We start from the raw sequence: 22,118 nt of genomic DNA, 5'->3' as shown, positions 1-22,118 counted from the left end.
CCAATTAATTATTTGTTGTGTTTGGTTAATAATTGTTTCTTTACTCTAGGTGCAGCAGCACCTTGCGCTCTAGGTGCAGTCATCCTAAGCAATTATCTGTTTTCTTATTGGTTCGCCATCTTTAATTTCAGCATTATTATGCTATAAAACATAATTTACGCCGCAATAGCGGTCCCTGTTACCAACCACACGGTTTACTATATGAGTACTTGTTATCTATTTGGAGTATGAGGAGTGTCCTCACATTCCCAGCAGCCAAGGGGTAACTAAACCATTTCAGGAACAATTTTTCTCAAATATTTTTGGCATGTGAAATTCACTTCGGGAAAACACAAAAGAATCTTCAGTTATGTTACCTAAATTTTATTTTGTGAACCTGAAAATACTTACGTCAATTTATTAAAAATTAATAATAAAATAGGTTTTATAATTACAGATGATGTAATAGGTCTCAAATAAATGTAAAAGTTAACGTCATGGGGCCCCAGTGATCATAAACAAATATGAGATTAGTTGAACTGTTGTCTTAAAAGTGTTAACACACTTAAAGAAATGAATTTATAATACTTTGTAACAAACATACTCCTGTTGAAATATTGTACAACGCTATCATGGTTAAGGAATAAATATATATTTATAAAATAAAAATAAATATAAAAATAAGTTTTAATAAAGATTTCAAGAGTTTAAAGTATTTACTGTTGTTTTGTTTTGTTCAAATGTGCATGACCATTCAGCCTTTTGTGTCTACAAATAACCCTTTCGCCAAAACTAAGATTTTATTGAGCTTCGGTCCTTGGTGATTCTCTACTAGCTTCACTTCTGATAAATTCTTTATCAGTCAGAGCTATCATCGACGTCTGCTCTCGTACTAGGCCGCATCTAAACCCCATCAGTGACGTCTACCTTCTACTAGGCCGCAGATCAAACACTATCGGCGATGCCTCGTACTAGGCTACTAGGCCACGGTTCAAACCTATCGATGACGCCTGCCTTCTACTAGTCCGTGGCTCAACACTATAGTTTACGCTTGCCTTCTACTAGGCCACGGTTGAACATTTTCGTTAATGCCTGCACTCGTACTAGCCGCGGATAAACACCATCGCTGACGTCTGCCTTCTATTTGGCCGTGGCTCAACACTATCGGTAATGCCTGCATTAGTATTAGGCCACGGCTAAACACTATCGACAACGCTTGCACTCTACTAAGCCGAGGCTGTACAATATTGGTGACACCTGCTTTCTCCTAGGCCGCGGCTCAACACTATCGGTGACATCTGTACTCGTACAAGTAGGCGGCAGAACATATTCGGCAACGCCTGCATTCGTACTAGGCTGGGTGACGTCTGCCATCTTAGGTTTGTTCCTCTCCCTTACACAGTATGTTTTGTTCGGCACCGAAGAGTGGCACCTTTAGTAATCGTCAAAAGCTGTTTTTCTTCTAAGTAATGATCGTTTCTTGCAGGTCCGAATGTATATATTCGCCATATGCATCGACATTGAAATTTTATCTCACATTTGTTATATTGGTAAGTTTATTTAAATATTTCATACCTGGTTTAAATAATTTAATTTGATTTATATAGTTAAACACTCGTATCCAACATATTCTCTCAAAGTAGATTTTTCACCCAAAATTGAACGTTCGAGAAACGTTAAAGAATTGTTTATAACGGAGCATGCATAACCCTTATTCTATCTCTATTACAATTTAACTGTAACATAAATATGGCTGTCTGTTTGTCTGTTCGAGTATCACGCAAAAACTAATAAACAGATTTTGATGTTTAAAACCTTTTAGCGATTTAAAGCTTGTGACTGGACTTATAAAACTGGCACATATTTTATATTTCGTTATGATGACGGAAGCCAAATATATCACAATAAACCCACATCATTTCATTTGATGAAATTTCGTCATTGCATTGTCTATGCTTTCTTCGTCTCCATCGCAACGGGTTTTTGCATTATTGTTGCTTTCTGCGCGCGTGTGTGTCTATATATATATACGTACTAGCTGCCCGACCCGGCTTCGCACGGCTATACTAATGGAAAAAAATTAAGCCACATCTCGCATTTACAGTAATGGTAAATAAAAAAAATTAAGTGAAAATTTATTACAATGCTGTATAATGTACCGGAGAGAAAATGAATAGCACCGATGGTTTCCCGACTCGTGCACGCAACGTACAACTGATGTACCCGTACTTCGCTACGGCAGTCTACAAGCAGATCACTCTTGCGCCGCTCATTATACATGCCCCTCCTTGTGGGTACGCCACTGCCGCGCGATGCCCGTTGCCATGGAGACACAGAAGGCATGAACAATGCAAAATCCTGTTCTCATGCAGACAAAGTACCCACTGTTGCCTGGTTTTAACCACCCATGGGATCTAATTTTCGGAAAATGTCATCCTGCGTAACATAAGGAACATTACTGTGAAGTTTCAAGTCTGTAAAATATATATACTTGAAAGAAAGGGCAGTAAAAAACAAATTAAACACAGAGAGAGAGAAAAAAAAAACAATAGTTTAGGTTTGCGATTTAAAGTGATAATAGTATTTAAATACTAATTGAACTCTTATGAGGGTACTGATTGCTTCGTTGCTAATATCACACGGGTATTTTTTACTTGTATGGGAAGATTAAGAATGATAAGGCATCTAGTGCGTGGCAACAATGTTAATAGGCAATAGGAAATAAACTTCTTGCGCCTGCGGCATTGTCAACAACACTGTACGTGTACTGCATGTTGTATCTAACCCCCTCCAACGCATTTTATTTTAAATTGGACTTTTTGTAAGGATCCCTTATGTTATTGATAATATAATATAGCATATAGCCTTCCTCGATAAATGTACTATCCAAAACTGAAAGAATTTTTCAAATCGGACCAGTGGTTCCTGAGATTTGCGCGTTCAAACAAACAAACAAACTCTTCAGCTTTATAATATTAGTGTATGTGTGTGTGTGTGTGTGTATATATATATATATATATATATATATATATATATATATATATCCAACTTGACTATACTGAACCCTGTTGATATTTTATAAAGTTTTAATATCTATTCTATTTTCTTTTAAATCTACTTTTTAAACTGGGATCACGATTTCTAAGACGCAATAACGTAAGAAATCTAGAAGCTATTTTGGTTGGTTTCGCGTCGGTGGGCGGGCCGCGACCGCCCTCGGATTTTTCCTTGTGAAGTGTCTTTTATTTTTTGGTCGCGGGAGGGGAACGGTTTCGCCGCAGGAGGGGAGGACGCGACCCGAGAGAGAGCTGCTAGGCGCTCCAGTCGAGTCTCGGCCAGGGCGCGTGGCTGAGGGCTGTGGGCCGTCCGCTTCGACCGCTGCGTGGTTCCCCGACTGGCCGCCAGGCGGTGCGCGGCGCTGCGAGCAGGTGAGTCCCCGCTTCTTCGTTCCTCCCCTGCTTCCTTCGTCCTGCGGCCGCGCGTTCACGGGCTGCAGCCTCTTTGCGCGACTTGACCTACTCTGCCGCAGCTGCGGAAAGTTGAGCTGCGGTTTCCGACCTGTCGCTCAAGCTTCGAATCAGTCCTTTCAACTTGTTCCACTGGTGAGCCTGCGGACCTCGGTAGTTCAAAGGCCGGAGCACTCACGTCTCACGTAGGATGTCCGGGTGCTATTACCGGCGGGGTCAGCCCCGAATTAATCGCAATTTGTGGTACGCCAATGACGTATTCAGTTTGCCAAGGGGAAGGGGAAATATTTAAACAAGGAGCAAGAAGATCTTGTTAGAGAAAATTCGCAACTAATCCCCACAAACATTTGTGGAAAAAAATCATTTTTAATAACTGATATTCATTTTTTTTTGTTTTATTTTATGGCACCATGGACCACACTCTTTCTTGAAAGAGGTAAAATTCCCATAAATAACCCTTTTTTTTTTTCGGTTTTCAGCTGAATGCGCTCTTGCCTTGAGTGATTGGGTTTTATTGGACTGCTCCCGTTTTCCTCCACCTGTTTGTTCTGACAATGCTTCAATCTAACCCTTTCATTCCTGTCCGCCTCTAATGGTGTTATTAACACACGAATAGCAATATTTTGGACCGTTTCACGCCCCAATAGTTCGAACTTCGTTTCGTTCCTATTTTGCGTGTTTTTTAAATCCGAAAACAAGTATCGGAATTCTCCACGTGGTCACTTTTTTAAAATTTTATACTGTTTTTTTACGCATTTTTTCCTTGTTAATACCGTGATTATGTTTACACAGGGTTTGAACAAAACAAATATAAGTTTAGTAAAGTTCTGCATTGCCTACCAAAATAATTTCTCAAAGTGGCGAATTATGTTACCTTTATCTAGAAGACCTAAAAAGTGTTTATTATCTCGCTGACATCGTCGTCATTAGAGGCGAATAAGGCGTAAAAATATGAGATAAAACCTTGGTGGGGGTGGATAGAAGTAGTACCTCAATAACAATAATGTGAGCAAGTTTTCAGTACTCGCCAGAGATGTGTAACATCTAACCTCAGTAAATTCATGTGTTCTCATTTGGCAAACACAATTGTAATACGAAACTTGGACACTAAATTTAACTTATAACTCTTTATAATAATGCTGAGCGTGATAAATATACGAAAATTATGTTTTCAACTACACTTCTGGACGGGAATCACACGTAGTTTCCGCAGCCCCGCTAGAATTCGCTTCTGGAGCCAGAAAAAAAAAACAACTTAATCCCAGCTTTGGACCAGATTTTCAACTAGGAATTTTATTTAAATACTGCCCATCTTGTTAAAATTAATTAAACATTTAATACTATAAAGTTTCCCTTTGTCTTTGTAAACTTTTGTGTGTGCCATCCGCCACAGATGGCAGCACCGTTCCATGTGACTTATGTTCCATTCACGAAATTACTCCTACCAAATGCCGTATGCCAATAGCTAAGAGGTTACTCATCATAAACCAATTACTCACGGCAATGTCAGCCACATTTCCCAATTGTGAACAATAAGGGTATCGTATCAGAAACTCCGTGGTGGGAGGCAATTGAAACATCTACTGAACCTTTGTACAGATATCTCTTTTATTTTTCTTCCTACTCAAAAACACTGCTGGTTTGCATGTGTTGTTAGTTGGTGTCCGGTTTCTTTTTGTTATTTATTTACATTTTTGAAGCAACATACCATGCAAGCAAGATAATAAATAGCAGTATAACATATGTGTGAGTTTGCAGCTGCCACTTACATTCTTCTGCTATTACGAACTTCACGAGATGCCCTCTTGAACACGGAAGCGCCAACTACTTTACCAGAACTTTCATTTCAAGTCGCTGCTAGTGTTAGTTCGAGGTTCTCACCACACGTCGCTAGCTGAACCAAGTCATTGGTTTGGACAAAATGCGCCACACTATAGTTTTCCGTTACCTAGAGAATATCTAGAAAGAATAAGGATACTACGAATACAAAATTTCAGGTTTTTAAACTTAACTTATTTGGATGAAAATTAAGTGTTTTGTGGCCAAAACTATGATAATGGTACGTAAGATTTTTAACATTATCAAACAAATAATCATAGATTTATAACAAATGTGCTAGGCGTCTTACCAATACTAGTAAATGTTTAGCCAGAAGCTATTTGAGAAGAATAAGGAAACTAACAAAATATTAATTAACGTTATTAAATAAAATAGATTTTATTTGCTTGAAATTATAGTTATTATTTATAGTTGGTGCCATGATAATATTACTTACATTTTGAAGAATAACAAACCATATGAACCACGTCATGGGTTCAGTCAAATTCGCCAAAAGTCTTACCTTAACTAGTTCATGGTTACCCAAAACCAATTATGTAGAAAGAATAAGAATAAAACAAAAATTAAATGTTAATGCACCGTTTACAACCTACTAGAGATTCAGAATAGCTTTTAAGAGCTATTTCACCCTCCTGTGGTGATTAGTTTCATGGTTTCGGTTTAAAAATGTATTTTTTTAAAACTGTGAAAACACAATAACGGGTGTTTTTGCAGATGTTTATTGATACGAAAAATTGGGGACTTGTTACGGTACGTAGGAAAGGTATTTACAAGAAGGGTTTATTTTTAATATTCTTCTATTTAAACTGTAGTATCTTGAAAAAAGGCAAACATTTGCATTAGGTCCAGAATAATTTCTAAAAATATTTGCATACGAATTATACTCTTTACCTTTATGCCACCGTTTGTAAGTTAAAATATGTTTCCCGGTAGATTGCCGTTTGCAGCAGAATTCTTTAAAGACTTAAATGTAAAAAAATCAGTTGTCCAAAAATTGCTACAGGTCTCTTATCTATTTACAAAATTTTGCTGTTGCTTTATTTTGTTTGTTTGAACCAATTTTTCTGCTTTATTTCAATATCATTTTGATACAGTCAAATAATTGTGACATAAACTTAAAGCAAAAGTGTTATTATTAGTAATATGGCCGTGATCACTTAGGCTCTACGCTCATATGGCGAGGGTTGTGCGCCCGATCCCGACATCGTGACATGAGTCACATTTTGGTATGAGCACCGATTTGGCGCTCTGTGCACACGTGACGTAGAATCCTGTCGAACAATTATGTGAAACGCGTATTGTGTTCCGTAAAATCGGCATCAAGGTAGTAATAAGCATCCTAAATTATTTTGCTTCTAATATTCCGTGTTATTGCTCATTGTTTAAAAAAAATTGTTTAGTAACCGTCTTTCATTGTTTATAAAGAGTTTTTTTTCTAATAAACAATTTCTTTTTAATGGTTTTTTTATTAGCTTAAAATAATTTTGTTATTGTCAATCGTAACATGTAGATACTGAAAACATGAAATCGTGTGGTGTATAGTTTTGGATTAACCGTTCGTATGTAGTCTTCGTCTTGAAACTATATTAAAGTACATGATTCATTAATCATTAAAAATTAGGTTTTTACAAACTGCTGAAAAACTCGGGTTTCTATGCTTTATGAACAAATTTAATTTTTTGTTATTTTATGATTGATACAAAAAAATAAGGTTTTGCTGACGAATACTGCATACGTACGGTTAATCCAAAACTGTACACCACATGCTTTCAGTACATGCTGCTATTGACATTATATTTTCCTTTGAGTTTATGAAATGCATTAAATAAGGGCTTGTTTACGAAGGAAAAAAAAAATGTTTATGAACAAACATGGTAATATAAATAATGTGTTGTAAATGTTTTGCAAAAATACAAAATATTAGAAGCAGAATAATTTATGATGCTACGTACCCCCTTAACACGTTTTGTGAACCATCCACCGAACTCAGAGAAGGATCCCAAAGCGAGTGCGCCTGGGAGAACTAGTCAGTTTTCGAACGGGGACTGAAAGTTGGCTAATGTCGGACAAGCGCGCGCGAAAGTTGGGAAGCGGCGCTCAGGCGGTGTTGCCGTTGTTACCTCGCTTCTTTCCCTCTAGTGCGACTCCCGCCTTTCCTAGCTTCCGCCCGGCAGCCCTCTGCTGTTTTATGGAAGACAGAAACCATATCCGTGAGTTATTATAACAACACAATGTCCTACTTCACTTCGTGTGGATGTACTTTTACTACACTGCAACTAATTTGCGTAAAATTTACACTCTCGGTGTGTATTTTTACATTTTTATCGTATAATTTGTGTAAACACATTCAGTATGTGTACGTTTACACATTCCTCGTGCAAAATTTTTTAATACGTCGTGTAATTTTACACAAAATATTTATATTCTAAAAATTCAACATTCGTAAAGAAAAGATTCTTCTAATAGTTTTACACCAACAATGCCTTAGTAAAAATACTTCAACATGAGGTAAAATAACACATTGTGTTATGATAATAATACACTAACATGTTTTGTGCAAACCCAAACAAACAGTACGTATATTAAAATACTATCAACTATTAGTGTTAATTTATGCAGTTGTATTCATGTGCTGTTGTAATTTAATATTTTACACTAAATGTATGGAATATTCTTAAAATAAAAAAAAATTGTGTAATAAAAACTGAGTTTCTGTGTAAATGAACGATTCATCTGATGGTTTTACGCCCAATATGTCCTTGTAAAAGTACCTATACTAACAAAAGTAAAATCACACGTGGTTTTACCTGGCGTATGTAGTTTCACACAAGTAGTACGCATTTTAAAACACAATCAACAAGTGTTACTTTATTCGTATGACCGTGTGCTCCGTTGTTTGACATTGGAGCCAATTTACGAACTTTAAAAGGGAGACTGTACGTCATGTTATAGAAGGGCCCTTTTTAGTTTCGGATAACTCATATATTCGTAGAAACTTAGCCGACATTCGACTTCTGAGTTCTGTGTGCTGTTATAGGAACGGAAGAAGAGCGTGGTTGTGATGGACTCAATAAGTATGTGAGTTTATGTTCGAATGCATGTATTTTTTAAAAGTAGTATTCTTTGGTAAGTTATACAGTGGAAATATTCAACCCTTCATCAGTAGACCATGGTTGTTTACGAATACTTGTAGGCGCAACAACAGGGGGGGGGGGGCAAGTGTATTTTGCCCCCCCTTCCCTCTGAAACCTTGAAGTGGGGGCAAACGGGGGTAAAGAAAGTGCTGTGTAATTAATTTTTAGATAATAAAACTGCTTAAATAGCACCATTTTCCACCTTGAAATAAAAATTTTCCCGGGGGAGGACACCCGGACCCCCTGCTTCAATAGGAGGGATAGATGATTCTTTATAAAAAGGTATATTGCCCCCCCCCCCCCCTTTTGAAAATTTAGTTGTTGCGCCCCTGCTTGTAGTGGCCGTCTGGCTAGGCCTTCAAACGTTGTGCAGTACCTACTCCAGGTGTTAACGCTCAATTTAAAACCGCTCCAGATTTATTAAAGATGCCCGATTCTGAATAACATTCGGAGCCATTTTACTCTCCTATGGCGGCTGTTTAATGGTTTCGTTTTTAAATTTTTTTTTAACAGTTTAACATTTGGTGTTGTCACAGATGTTTGTAGATATAAACAAATTCTTACACAGTACGTGTAAGGACACTTTATTTTAAATATTCTTGCGTACAGTTGTACAGTTGCCTAGTTGCCTCTTCAAGTGTCTTAGGGCCGTATTCCAAGACACAAAAATAAGGGTTTAGGTGTTGAATATGCGATACCTGTACCCTAACCATATTCCAAGTGCACGATAGGACACGGCCAGTACCTTATTTTTAGGGCACTGATTTTTGGTGTCCTATCTGTTGCCGTTTCGTTGCCAAAATCACGCGCATGCGCAGAGCTACTTTTTCGTTGATTTCTCCCAGATGGCTGAATAGCATCTGGCGCCATTAACTCATATATAGTCATTTTAATTATAATCGGGGGATGTATAATGTGTTTTAGTGTGTCAAATAAAACTTTATAATAGTAAAAACTATTCTGAAATATATTTGATTACTTTAATGGTCATAAAAACAAATAATCAACAACTTTAAAATTACCTAGTGTGTCAAATAAAACTTTATAATAGCAAAACCTATTCTGTAATATATTTGAATAGTTAAATGGTCATAAAAACAAATAATCAACAACTTTAAAATTACCTGAGAAAATTAAAATTACGCCAATTAATTCGCACGATAGTGCTGCTATCTGTAGGATTTTGGCGTAGCAAATCCATCGATGGTTGCCAAACATCCGCTAGAATGCATTGAAATCAGTTTCTAGCCTCGTACAGGGCACAGTTTATTAAAACAGTTGCTTTTTCGTTTCCTAACAGGAATTGGATTGGGACGCGTTCTGGAATACAGTCTGCGAGATAGGTTACAGTTGTATCCCAACAAGGTAGTGCTTATTCGCTACCTTACCTGAATGTTTTGGAATTCCGCCCTTAGAGGCAAGTTACTGACGTGAAGACTGCACGCCAGTTTGGTACCTTCTGCATAGAGGCGAAGAGGCGTGTGATGCACCAGCCAGTGTCGCCCTTAGCAAGCATCATAACGCTGTTCCTCCCAAACACACATTCCTTAGTGAATGCAGCCTGTGTGGAAATCGCACACTAAAAGCTCTTTTATGCTGTCAAATGTTCCGTCAAATTGCTTCAAATACAACCCGTACATGGAAATATTACACTCATTGACATCACTCAAACGCAATTACTTCTTTGTTTGGAATAGGATGGAGGCTAGACTCATTAAATATTTAAATCAATAACATTATAAATTTTAGGTTTCAACAAATCAGAATCACGAATGCAGCACCTGCACATTTAAACTATTTGAAATCTAACATTTAATGAAAATAAATATTGATTACCACTTGAAGGCATCTAAGATGGCTAACGTGACGTCATGTTGTTGAATTTATTATATGCCTTAGTATTAGGGGTGGAAGTCAGCCACCTGGTAAATAGTGTAAAGAAAATAAGATAATTTTTTTATTATCTCTCTAGGAATCGAACCGAGGACTCTGAAACGTAAGACGCAAATGCGCTTTTAAGTATTTTAGTAATTTTTTAATAATAAAGTTCGCAGGCTTTCACGGCCATTGTCTGAAGTAGCTTGGCTTCTGGGTTGTAGCCGTGTCCTTGGTGAATAATTCACCGACCAATAGGTAACTGCTCCCTGATTATGGCGACTGCAATGTCGACCGAAACGTCGGTGAATTATTGGCGGAGGCCGGAGGGCATAGGATGGAGGATGGAGGACGGATGACGTATGATGTAGCCGGATGGGGCGGATGACGGATGACGAATGGGGCGGATGGGCAAAGAGGCAAGATTGGCGGGAGAGGGTGCAGGGGAAGGATGGATGGAGGACGGAGGGTTAGCAGGACTTTACCTATGCCGCATTACCCGGAGGATAGTTTATTTTCAAGGATTTATTCAGCGAGAGCATGCTGTGAAAGGATACCCTTATTCTTGCGATGATAAAACAACCTGGTGTTACAAGAAATAAATATTTTTGGTAGTCACTTCTTTGCAACTTTACACTCGATTAACAAACAATTTTTAATATATTCACACGTTTATGTTATCAATTGACAGTAACAGAAACACATAAATGGGAGTAGGAAACAGCTTAACCATGCGTCATCAAACCCAAGCAAATGAACAAAAAAAAAACAGTAAATATATTTCCAAACAACCCATATAGTATTTACTATATTTGTGGTAGGAAAACATTTTGGAATTTCTATTACATTTAAAAACACGCTAAAACATTTTTTTAGCTAAAGGATTGATCAGAAAAAGCTAATGTCTTGTTTTTCACCAAATCAACAAGCATATTTTAGAGAGTTATGGTAGGTGCAAGAGAAGGGAGCCATGACTAGAACAATCATAACAGGGAGTTTGCGACTTCTCGCTCCTTATGTTTCTTGGCCGGTGATTAGCCAACCTTAATTACTTCTCCTATAAAAATTCATCTTCGCCCCCCTCCGTCCCACTTTCACACAATCAGTTGAACAATGACGCGAAACAAGGAAGAAACACGTTGGCGAGTATTTAGTATAATTTAATGGTCTGTATGCACCCAAGCGAATCACTTTCTTTTCACAACCATAATACAATTGAGGACAAGCGAAAAAACAATAGTTGAAATAATGAGTACACGAATAAATTTATAGTCTGTGAACAAACCTCATAAGTGTTATTATGTCGAAGGTTATATTAGTTTTAGTGCATGTTTTACGATGTCTGGTTTTGTTCCAGTGTAATTATGATTGAATATTAACTATTGAGTTTTTAATTTCGCAATGGCTCCACACTGCGAATATATTGTGTTTTGTTTATTAAAGTTCATATAAAAATATTTGTATTCACGAATAGTGCTGACTCATAATTGAATTAATTATATTTTACTGCATCATAAAGTTACTTTCTATATCCGTATGTGTTTTAATAATTGAAACAAATTATTAGTCTATAACTTCAATAAAACTTTTTTTCCCTTAAATAAACAGAGAAGTATCTAATATCTAAATTATTCCATGAAAATTTAGTGATTTCAAACATTTTGAAAGACCAACCCTACTTCGAAAATTGCAAATAACTAAGAAATATCCTGCAGGAAATCTTCCATTATAATTTGCCAACTAAAGATCTAATGTTTTGACACTTCTTCTAAAAGGACGCCTAGAAAAACAAACACATACACGTAATACCAATGGGCTTTATCTAGTATAATATTAATTACTTGTAATATCTCGAACCAAAAAGCTTAAAACTAATTTTATAGGATTGTTAAATTCGTTTCTCAAAATATGTGAACTGTTTATGTTGACCTTCTAAATAGTTACAAGGATACTTACTGAATCACGCATGCATCTAGACAGCTCCAGAGATCCCGGTGTTGACGACGCAGAACCTGTTAGCAACGGTCTCAACAGTTGCACCTACTGTTCCAGCAGATCAGTTGAAGACACTCCTGCTGCAGTTTCTTCAGCATAATGAAAATGGTTGTCAACAGGGCCAGTAACATCGATAAAGGACGCAGAAAATAACGGTGCTCCATTCTAAAGTTGTACGTACTGTGACAACATCAGAAACTTGAAAATTCGTGATTATAATACAATTGTAATAATAACTCTGAACGCATTAGATGTCAGTGCAACAGGTGTTGTACCCAGTTTAAACGCTATGGAAAATTAAAAATACACATCAGGAATTGTAATGGACTAGTTGCGCATTAATCGGGACCAAAATGTATCCTCTGTGGCAGAACGTTTGTGCATATGTTTAGTGCGAGGTATCATGAAATATATATTTGTCCTTTTAACAAAACCGAGAACTCTTAGCTGTGTGCTGTATGTGGTAATCAACTGTAATGTGGAGATGCTCTGAAATCACATGCCAAGGTATGTTAAGGTCTCGCTTCACACCCTAAAAAGACTAACAATCGAAAATCTCTTGTAATTTATTTGTTTTTGTTCTTGTAGTAAAGTAGAAATTATGTAGGTAATAAATATTGTATTGAGAACTTGCAGTACCTTAGTTTTCGTACCTGTCATTTTTATGGTAAATTCATGTGATATTGAATCACATATTTTTTTTGCATTGACCAAGTATCGAAGCATGTGCAGAAATCCATCGATTCAATCCGTAAATTGAGTGATTTTTTTGTTAAATTTTGGAGTTTTTCCCGAATTTCTAGCTAAATAATTGCATAACTTCAACATGGTGGTCAATATATCATCATCGGCTTACTGGAGGATGGTAATAGAATAATTTAAGACTCTTTTAGGACTTTAAACTATATTAATTTAAATTAATATTGTTACGAAACGTAAGGAGGGCCGCGGCGCGCAGGTGCAGGGCTGGCTGACATTACGTGGCCGCCGCAACGTGAGACGTGCCGCGCACATCTGGTAGATTACAAGGGTCGCCGCTTTCCCCCCTCCTTCCTTCCGCTCCCCGCGCGGCGCTGTTAGCTTGACATCTGACACCTGATAGCTGGGGAGTTAAGCGCGCCATTTGGCAGCTGCCGACGCATGTCTAGAGATTGCTCGCGTCGGTTCGGTGTGGAATGACGCGACTGGCCCCAGCCACGCTCGTGAATTCTAGAAGGGCGTCTGGGCTTATATAAGCCCAGGACGCCGGCCTCGGAGGAGGCAGTTAAGTCGGGAGTTTTACCATGGCGGAGTTTCCGGGTGATAGTGCCGCGCGTGCGGCGGAGCAGCGAAGTCCCTGGACAAAGGTTCCATGTCGGAGAGTTCAGTTCCGGGAGATAGTGTCCATTTTTTCTGATAATTATCACGTATTTTCAAGATAACGGCCAAAATGATAATTGCAAAAATTACTTCTTAATTTAAAACATTGGTCTACAGCAGATGACAAGATGGCGGACATGGCCTTGGCAGCTTAGGGCGGCTAGTCAAATGGGATTTGAAGCCGCTTTGGGTAATTTTCGTTTTTATTTTAAGGCAACAATATATTGAGGTTTTTAGAATGCCAATTTTTTTGAATTTTTGTGGGTTTTACCCTCTAAAATAAATTTTATGAATTTTCAAATTTTTTTGCAGATTTTTGTCGGACTTTTTTTTCTTTAATACTGGTAATTTTGGCGATTTTTTTTACAAAATTTGGCAAAAATTTAGTTTTTTTGTGGAAATTTTTGAAATACATTCATAATGGACATCATGACGTCACAATCCAAGATGGTGGACACCGAAACCACACTCTTACTCCAGCCGCCGGACCAGCTATTATACACTACTTTTGTAATTAGATACATTGTAGCGAGTTGGAGCAGTTGTATCAATTGTAGCATTTAGAGCAGTTGGAGCCCTGTTGGAATATGATTTGTGCGTATTCTTATTTTTGTCTGTAGCTTTATCCCTGTTATTCGTAGTTTTATAGTCTATATGCTTTTAATACAGCTCATAGTACTCGTAAAGCTAATCAGGTTATGCTAATCCTGTAGGCCTGAGAGAAGACTCGTCCTATGTGATCGACATTGGAAAGAAGGCCTCGTGGCCTTAGTCTATCAGCCTGACTCCGGACATGCTTGATTGAAAGGCGTGCTCAATACAAAAAAGGCGTCCGGATTCGGATACATTTGGCCTATATATGTGCCATTGGTTTTTACTTGGACATATTGCATACATACTTAGTAATGACAAGGAAGACCTTTTGTTTCGGAGACGCTTAGAAAATAAGATGATAACATGTATATGTATAACATATATATATAATGGTTTGGCTGTCATGATGTCAAAATCAAATATGGCCAAGAACAATCTACAATCCAGGTCTTGGAACCTGACGCAGGAGCCCCTATTAAACACTAATCATAATCAATTTTCAATAAAAAATGTTTACATACATATCTAAATTTGTTTAAAGAAACTCACACATTCTCACAAACCAATAGTTTTTTGTAATTTTTGAAGTTATTTTCACCTCGCTACATTGCCACCATGTCACCACACCACCTTGCCAGCTCACCGCCATGACACCTCCCACCACGCCACCACGCCACCACGCCACCACGCCACCACGCCACCACGCCACCACGCCACCACGCCACCACGCCACCACGCCACCACGCCACCACGCCACCACGCCACCACGCCACCACGCCACCACGCCACCACGCCACCACGCCACCACGCCACCACGCCACCACGCCACCACGCCACCACGCCACCACGCCACCACGCCACCACGCCACCACGCCACCACGCCACCACGCCACCACGCCACCACGCCACCACGCCACCACGCCACCACGCCACCACGCCACCACGCCACCACGCCACCACGCCACCACGCCACCACGCCACCACGCCACCACGCCACCACGCCACCACGCCACCACGCCACCACGCCACCTCTCCACCACAACACCACGCCATCACACCATCACACCATCACACCAATACGGTACCACGCCACTATGCCACCTGGCCACCTCGCAAGGCACTCTATCCCTCGCGAAGTGTGAAAGCATGTCTAGATGTGTGGTTTTCCCCGGAAACCGCCGGCTACCGAAGCCCTGTACTTAATTCCCCTTGCCCCTCCTCCGCCGTTCACAACGACGAGGAGCTAGCAAGTAAACACAGTTTTCACTCCGAGGTTTAACTTTCTATTTTTTTGCTCGAATATCGGCTCATAAAGCTTCTGCAGTTCCGACTACATAGCATATGGCCAAACATACATTTATATTGTAAATATATCATAAATCGTTTTCAAATTCATTAATATATCATTTAAATTAATATTTAATATGATTTTCAGACTTTTTAAATTGCTTTGTCCATGCAGTGAAATTCGTTTTATATTACTACAGACTGATGAGAAATTTAATTTTTCCAGCCATAAATAAGTTACGAGATTCCATGTGCATATGTGTATATAATAACTGAATTTGTTTTTTGTATCAAGTCAACGAAACTTTGAGTAAAAAAAATGTATTGTTATTAGAAAGTTTGGTCTTAGTAGTAAGCTTAATGTTACGTTTTAAAATTTTCTGTTTGATTACAAATCTAATTGATTTTTATGTTACCATCATATATTTTTGTAAAATGTACAATTAATTAAATACACACTTATTGACTCATATTTAAGAGTAGCAAAAATAAATTTAATGTGTCGAATTTTTACAATATTTGGTGGATATCAGTAGTTTCCATACAGATTCAGGTGTTACATATATACATCTGTGGATACACGAGCATAAACACAAACTTTAACATGTCTTGTACAAAGAAATTTACAGAGGCCACCTACACTCATGTTGTGCTTGTAATAAGATAGTGTGACTGGCGCTACGCGAATTAAATATTTTTCTAACCAATCACGTTCGACACATCTGTGACGATAGCACGTGAAAATTCCCCAACGAGACTTTTCCGGTACTGGTGTTTTTTGATTGGCGGTCGCGTCGCAGGCACTCAGTGTGGCAGAATTTCGTTTTCTGATGCTAGTCAATATTGTGCGTTGACAATACAATCAATATTCTTGTATTTTCAGGTTTTGTTTACTCAATTCTTTTGTTAAATATTTATTGCACGAACGTAGCTTGTTGTTTTTCGAAATATATATTAAAAGTAGATTAAACCATTTTGTTTATTTACCAAATCCATTAAAACAATCTTGTAAACATTGATGGCTGCTGTATATGGAATGTCCCATAACTCAACATCCAGCTAAGAACAATTGATAGACTAATTAATCACGGTTCTGAATAAAAAAATAAAATCAAACATTTCGTAGTTTTTTAATCCCCACACTGCACCAAATAATTAGACACTGTGACTAAATAATGTTACGATTTACAGGGTTCGTAAAAGGATAGCCCAATTAAAGATTTTTATCGCACACACAGTTTTATTTCTTGCCACTATTTACATTACTAGCAAATAATATAAAAATGCCAATTAATCAATTGTACTTTAAAAAATGTTGTTTCCTCAGTCACTCGTTTTTACACACCGCACACCTCGCTGAGCCGCACCTCTGGCGCAACTCTCGCCGCAGCACCCCTCGTGGTCCTCCGTCGCAGGACTCCGTCGCCGCACTCCGCCGCCGCCGTCGCACTTCCCATTCACCGAGATCCCACTCGACGCCTCGCTCGGAACTCCGCCGCGCCCGCGACACTATCGCCCGGAACTGAACTCTTCGCCCTGGAACCTTCGTCCAGGGACTTCGCCGCTCTATCACCAAGAAACTCCGCCGCGGGAATGCTCCCGACTTCACTCTGAACTCCTGAGGCCGGCGTCCCCTGGTTTTTATATCAGCCCAGACACCTTCCAGAACTCCCGAGCGCGGCTGGGGCCAGTCGCGACATTTCGCGCAGACCCGACGGCAGAAATCTCTCGAAACATGTGTCGGCGGCTCGCGTCACTCTCAGCTGTAAGGTTTCGGATGTCAAACTAACAGTGCCGCGTGGGGAGCTGAGGGCTGGAGGGAGGGGAGGCGGCGTCCCAGGTGCGCACGGCACATCTCATGTTACAGTGGCATGTGATATCAGCCCAGCTAGCTCTGCACCTGCGCGTGACGCAACCTTGCTCACGTTCGTAACATTGCCCCCTCCTTAAACCTGTTTGTCCCGAACAGGTAATGCATCCCTTCCAGCATATTCCCTCAAGTGGTCTAAATGTACCACTTTCATACGTCCCCTCTTTCCTCTCTGGATCATGTAAACCACATCATTTAGGCGATTTAAGACCTCATAGGGGCCTTCCCATGATGCTTGAAGTTTAGGGCACCTTCCCTTTCTTCGTTGCAGGTTAAACAACCACACTAATCACCCTTATGGAATCCGGATGAATTGGCTTTCAGGTCATACCTTGTCTTCATTCGATTCGTCGCTAATCGAAGATTCCTGCGGGCCTCCTCGTGTATAAGTTTCATTCGCTCCTCTAGATGATTTACACATTCAGTGGTGCTGGTCTGCTCCTTGCGCGGACGACCGAACTTGACATCACAGGGCAGCGTCACCTCCTGTCCAAACACAATACTCGCAGGGGTCTGCCCAGTGGAGTCATGGATGGAAGATCTATATGCCATTAGGAACAACTGGATGTGTTGATCCCAATCCTGTTGATGCTCGGCCACAACTTTGGCAAGGTGTTCCTCCAGAGTTCTGTTAAACCTGTCCACCATGCCATCAGACTGGGGATGTAGGGCTGTAGTCCTGGTTTTATTTATTCCCAGTAACCGACACACCTCCTGAAATATTGTCGACTCGAAATTGCGGCCTTGGTCTAAGTGGAGCTCCATTGGTATCCCAAATCTGCAAATGAAGTTGTTGAGTATTGCATCTGCAACAGTTGAGGCTTCTTGATTAGGAAGTGCATAAGCCTCTGGCCACTTGCTGAAGTAATCCATTGCTACCAGAATATACGGGTTACCATCTTTAGTCTTGGGGAATGGTCCAGCGATGTCGATGGCTATCCTCTCAAAGGGAGCCCCTACACTGTATGCCCTCATTTTCCCATGACTCCGGTGTTGTGGCCCCTTTTTAGCCGAGCATGCTTCGAATTGCTACACCAAGCCTTCACATCCTGGCGACACCTCAACCAATAGAAGCATTGACGGGTCTTGGCTAGAGTTTTGGTCACCCCTAGATGACCACCAGAGGTACCATCATGAATTTCCTTCAACACCTCTGCCACTAGACTCTTTGGATGGAGTAGTTGCATGGTAACTACTTTTCCATTCGGACTCTCCCATGCTCTCATTAGTAGCTCATCAACAGTTCTCAAGGATTCCCACTGTGCCCAGTAAGCTTTCACCGCCCTTCGGTCACTGGATATTTCATGCCATTTTGGACGTCCAGCACCACTCTCTAACCAGCTTATGATAGATGCCAGGTCAGGATCTTGCCGCTGTGCTGCCTTCAACCTGGCACTATCCCATTTTTCTTCCCCGTTAATTATCGTTGTTCGCCGAATATCTTCGATCCCTTCATTTTTCTCTGCCCTGTTGCAATGGTTACAGTCTACCTTGCAAGGCCTTCGGGAGAGGGCATCAGCATTGCTGTGAATTCGGCCTTTCCTGTGTTCTATCCGACAATCATATTGCTGTATCTGTTCAATCCACCTAGCAAGTTGTCCCTCTGGATTCTGGAACTGTAGTAGCCACTTAAGTGCGGCATGGTCAGTGCGTAAAAGAAATTTTCTCCTGGTTCTAACCTACCTCCCTACTAATTTTCAGCCAAATCGGTTCAGCCGTTCTTGAGTTATAAATAGTGTAACTAAAACGACTTTCTTTTAAATATATAGATTTGCGTCAAAATGTATGATAATGAAGATTAAGCATCGTTTGTACAACGAAAATTAATAATTTACATTTACAATAGTGCATGTGTGTCGATTGTGCGTCGATGATAGATATGTGTCAAGTGTTCTCGTCTTGTGACACAATAGTTGCGTTCAGGCTTAGACAAAACTTTGCTGTAGTATGCTATTACTCGTTCATTTCCACCCTGAACCTGGGACAGGACAGCGCCCAAACCACTTCCGCTTGCAACTTTGTCGAGGATATACTCTCCATGTAGATGGGGGTAGGCAAGTATGGGGCTAGAACACAGGGATTTCTTGAGGTCTTGAAATGCAGTCTCGCATGCCGAGGTCCAAATAAATTGTCTCTTGTCCTCAGTCAGCTTATGCTGCAGTGGTTTTGCGATTGTCGAGAACCTGGGCACAAACCGTCTGTAGTAAGTATAAAGTCCCAGAAAACTTCTTACTTCATGCTTGTTTTTAGGTTGAGGCCACTCCATAACAGAACGGATCTTCTCGAGATCTGTTCGCACTCCATCCTGCGATACTATATGCCCAAGGAATGTTACCTCATGCTGGAACAAGAAGCACTTCTTAGGACTTAACTTATGTTGGGCATGGCGAAGCCTGTAGAATACATCCTGGAGATTTTGAAAAAGTTCCTTCACTGTATTACCTACTACAATAATGTCGTCCACATATACTAGGCATGTTTTCCAAGTCAAGCCATGCAGGACAAGCTCCATCAATTTCTCAAAAGTTGCAGGAGCATTACATAACCCGAATAGTAACACAGTGAACTGGAACAGACCACTATCTGTCGTAAAATCAGTCTTCTCCTTATCCTCTGGGTGTAGCTCCACTTGCCAGTAACCACTCTTCAGGTCCAATGTAGAGAACCATCTAGTGCCAGAGAGTGTATCAAGTGTGACATCGATACGTGGGAGGGGGTAGCTGTCCTTTTTGGTGATGTCATTCAGCTTCCGGTAGTCCACACAAAACCTCAGTTGGCCATCCTTCTTCGCTATTAAAACAACTGGGGAAACCTAAGGACTTGCTGATGGTTCTGTTACACCACCTTCCATCATACCCGCGATAAACTTCTCAGCCTCTTCCTGTTTTGCTAGAGGCAGCCGTCGTGGTGTCTGTCGGATCGGCTCTGCATCACCTGTGTTGATGTGATGATAGACCAGGCTTGTTCTCCCAAGGTCAGTATCCCCTGAGGAAAATACATCCTGGTTGTTTACCAGAAATGCTGCTACTTCTTCTATTTACCCATCTGTCAGATTATTTTGGCATCGCCTTAGTAGTTGCTCCAGATTCGGGTTCACTGTTTGTGCATCATGTCTAACAGGTGAGGAAGACTCGCATTGGCCTACCCAAGAGACTGGTTCGCAGCTAGCTATTGGGTCCCCTGGTTTAAGGACCTTTGTTCGAGAGTCGAGGTTGGCCACCCTGACTGGTACAACCTCGCCGCATCTTGCAATGCTTTGAGCGACCAGGAGTGCCTTCAATCCTAACTTTATATCTGGCTCTATCAGGTAGCTCATGTTGCCCCTAGGGTCTCCTGTAATCCTAGCTGCTATTATCTTCTCATGATTTGCTGTAATTGAAACAGTTTCGCTAACAACCACTTGCAATACAGGAACTTCTAGTTGGTCGGGAGTAAACAAAGCCACCTCTTCACCTTTAATACACAGAACCTGTCCTTCCATGTCAATAACGAATCCGTATCGATTCATGATGTCTACTACTAATATTACCTCATCGGTGATATCAGCAACAAGAGAAGTCTGTGATAATGTCCGAGTACCAATCCTTAACTCCAGATCCAACTGTCCATGCACAGGTGAGGTGTCGCCGTTTGCTGTTTTGAGTCTGTATGGAATGGGTTTTCTCTTCAGTTTTTCTCTATTTACAATATATGTGCGAATAATATATGCCGATGCTCCTGTGTCAACAGTAAGTAAACACTGTCTGTCATTGATCCATCCATTGAGCAACAAACTGTCATGGCCTCTACAAAGTACGGATACAGGAAAAACCCTAGGGGCTACCATTTGATGTAGAGCTGGCATGCACCCCTTCATACAAGCTATTGCTCGTTTCCCTGTTGATCTTCTTGTTTTTCTTTCTGTTGTGTTGTCTTCATGCATGTCGGACAGTACCGCTTATTGTGTCCTAGTTCGTTGCAGATGAAGCACAGCGGGCGTCCTCCTGCTCTTTTGATCTGATTGCCTGGAGTATCATTCAGCAGCTTCTTCAATGCCCTTAGAATATCAACTTCATTAGTGGTTTTTCTAGCATTTGCTGCATTGTAGGGCTCCAGTCCAGCTCTCCTTGTACTGATGTTTGTGTTTCTTGAGGCACTGCGTGCTGCCTCGATTTCCAGGGCATGAACCAAGGCCTCGCAGCTCTTCTTGTGTCAGGCCAAACGAAGAGTTACCTGAACCTTCGCATCTCTGAGCCCGTCTATAAAAGCACAAGTGGCTAGCTGCTGGCGGATCTCTGTTGGTGCTTCTGGTTCTGGGTAGGTGAGGTGCACGAGTCGCTCGATGTCGGCTTCGAACTCTTGGAGGGTTTCCGGAGATCTCTGTTGACGTGTCTTCAGGGCTGTTCTGTACACCTCACCCATGTGTCGGTCACCATACCTCAGCTCAAGGGCTTCTACTAATACCCCATATTCTTTCTTGTCTGTAACTGGAATGGTCTGCAGCAGCTCTAGTGGAGATCCTCGCAGGGCCAAGACGAGTGCCGTAGCCTTATCTTCATCGTCCCATCCATTTACTTCAGCAGCTGCCTCAAACTGTCGCCTGTAGACAGCCCATGACGATTGGCCATCAAAGGTGGGTGGCTTGAATTTTGAGTGACAGGTTGCGCCTTCCACCTTCACATCTCCAGAATCACTGCTCCGTTTCGTAGCAGATGTAGCTTCCTTGAGCATCCGACGCCA

At 40.5% G+C, this 22,118-nt stretch overlaps 1 protein-coding gene across 1 annotated transcript in view; it reads left to right on the top strand.

The window, feature by feature from the left end:
- The first annotated feature begins 3,253 nt into the window (after positions 1 to 3,253).
- Positions 3,254 to 22,118, top strand: part of LOC134529428 (17-beta-hydroxysteroid dehydrogenase 13) — a 173,445-nt gene continuing 154,580 nt past the window's right edge. The window contains exon 1 of the mRNA XM_063363497.1: positions 3,254 to 3,407. The gene's annotated coding sequence lies outside the window, so the exon portion shown is untranslated. The remainder of the gene's footprint in view (positions 3,408 to 22,118) is intronic.

Source organism: Bacillus rossius, chromosome 2 (assembly GCF_032445375.1).
Source record: "Bacillus rossius redtenbacheri isolate Brsri chromosome 2, Brsri_v3, whole genome shotgun sequence".
NCBI classification, from domain to species: domain Eukaryota; kingdom Metazoa; phylum Arthropoda; class Insecta; order Phasmatodea; family Bacillidae; genus Bacillus; species Bacillus rossius.
The sequence above is the reverse complement of the archived record's forward strand: the minus strand, read 5'-3'. Positions and strand labels throughout refer to the sequence as shown.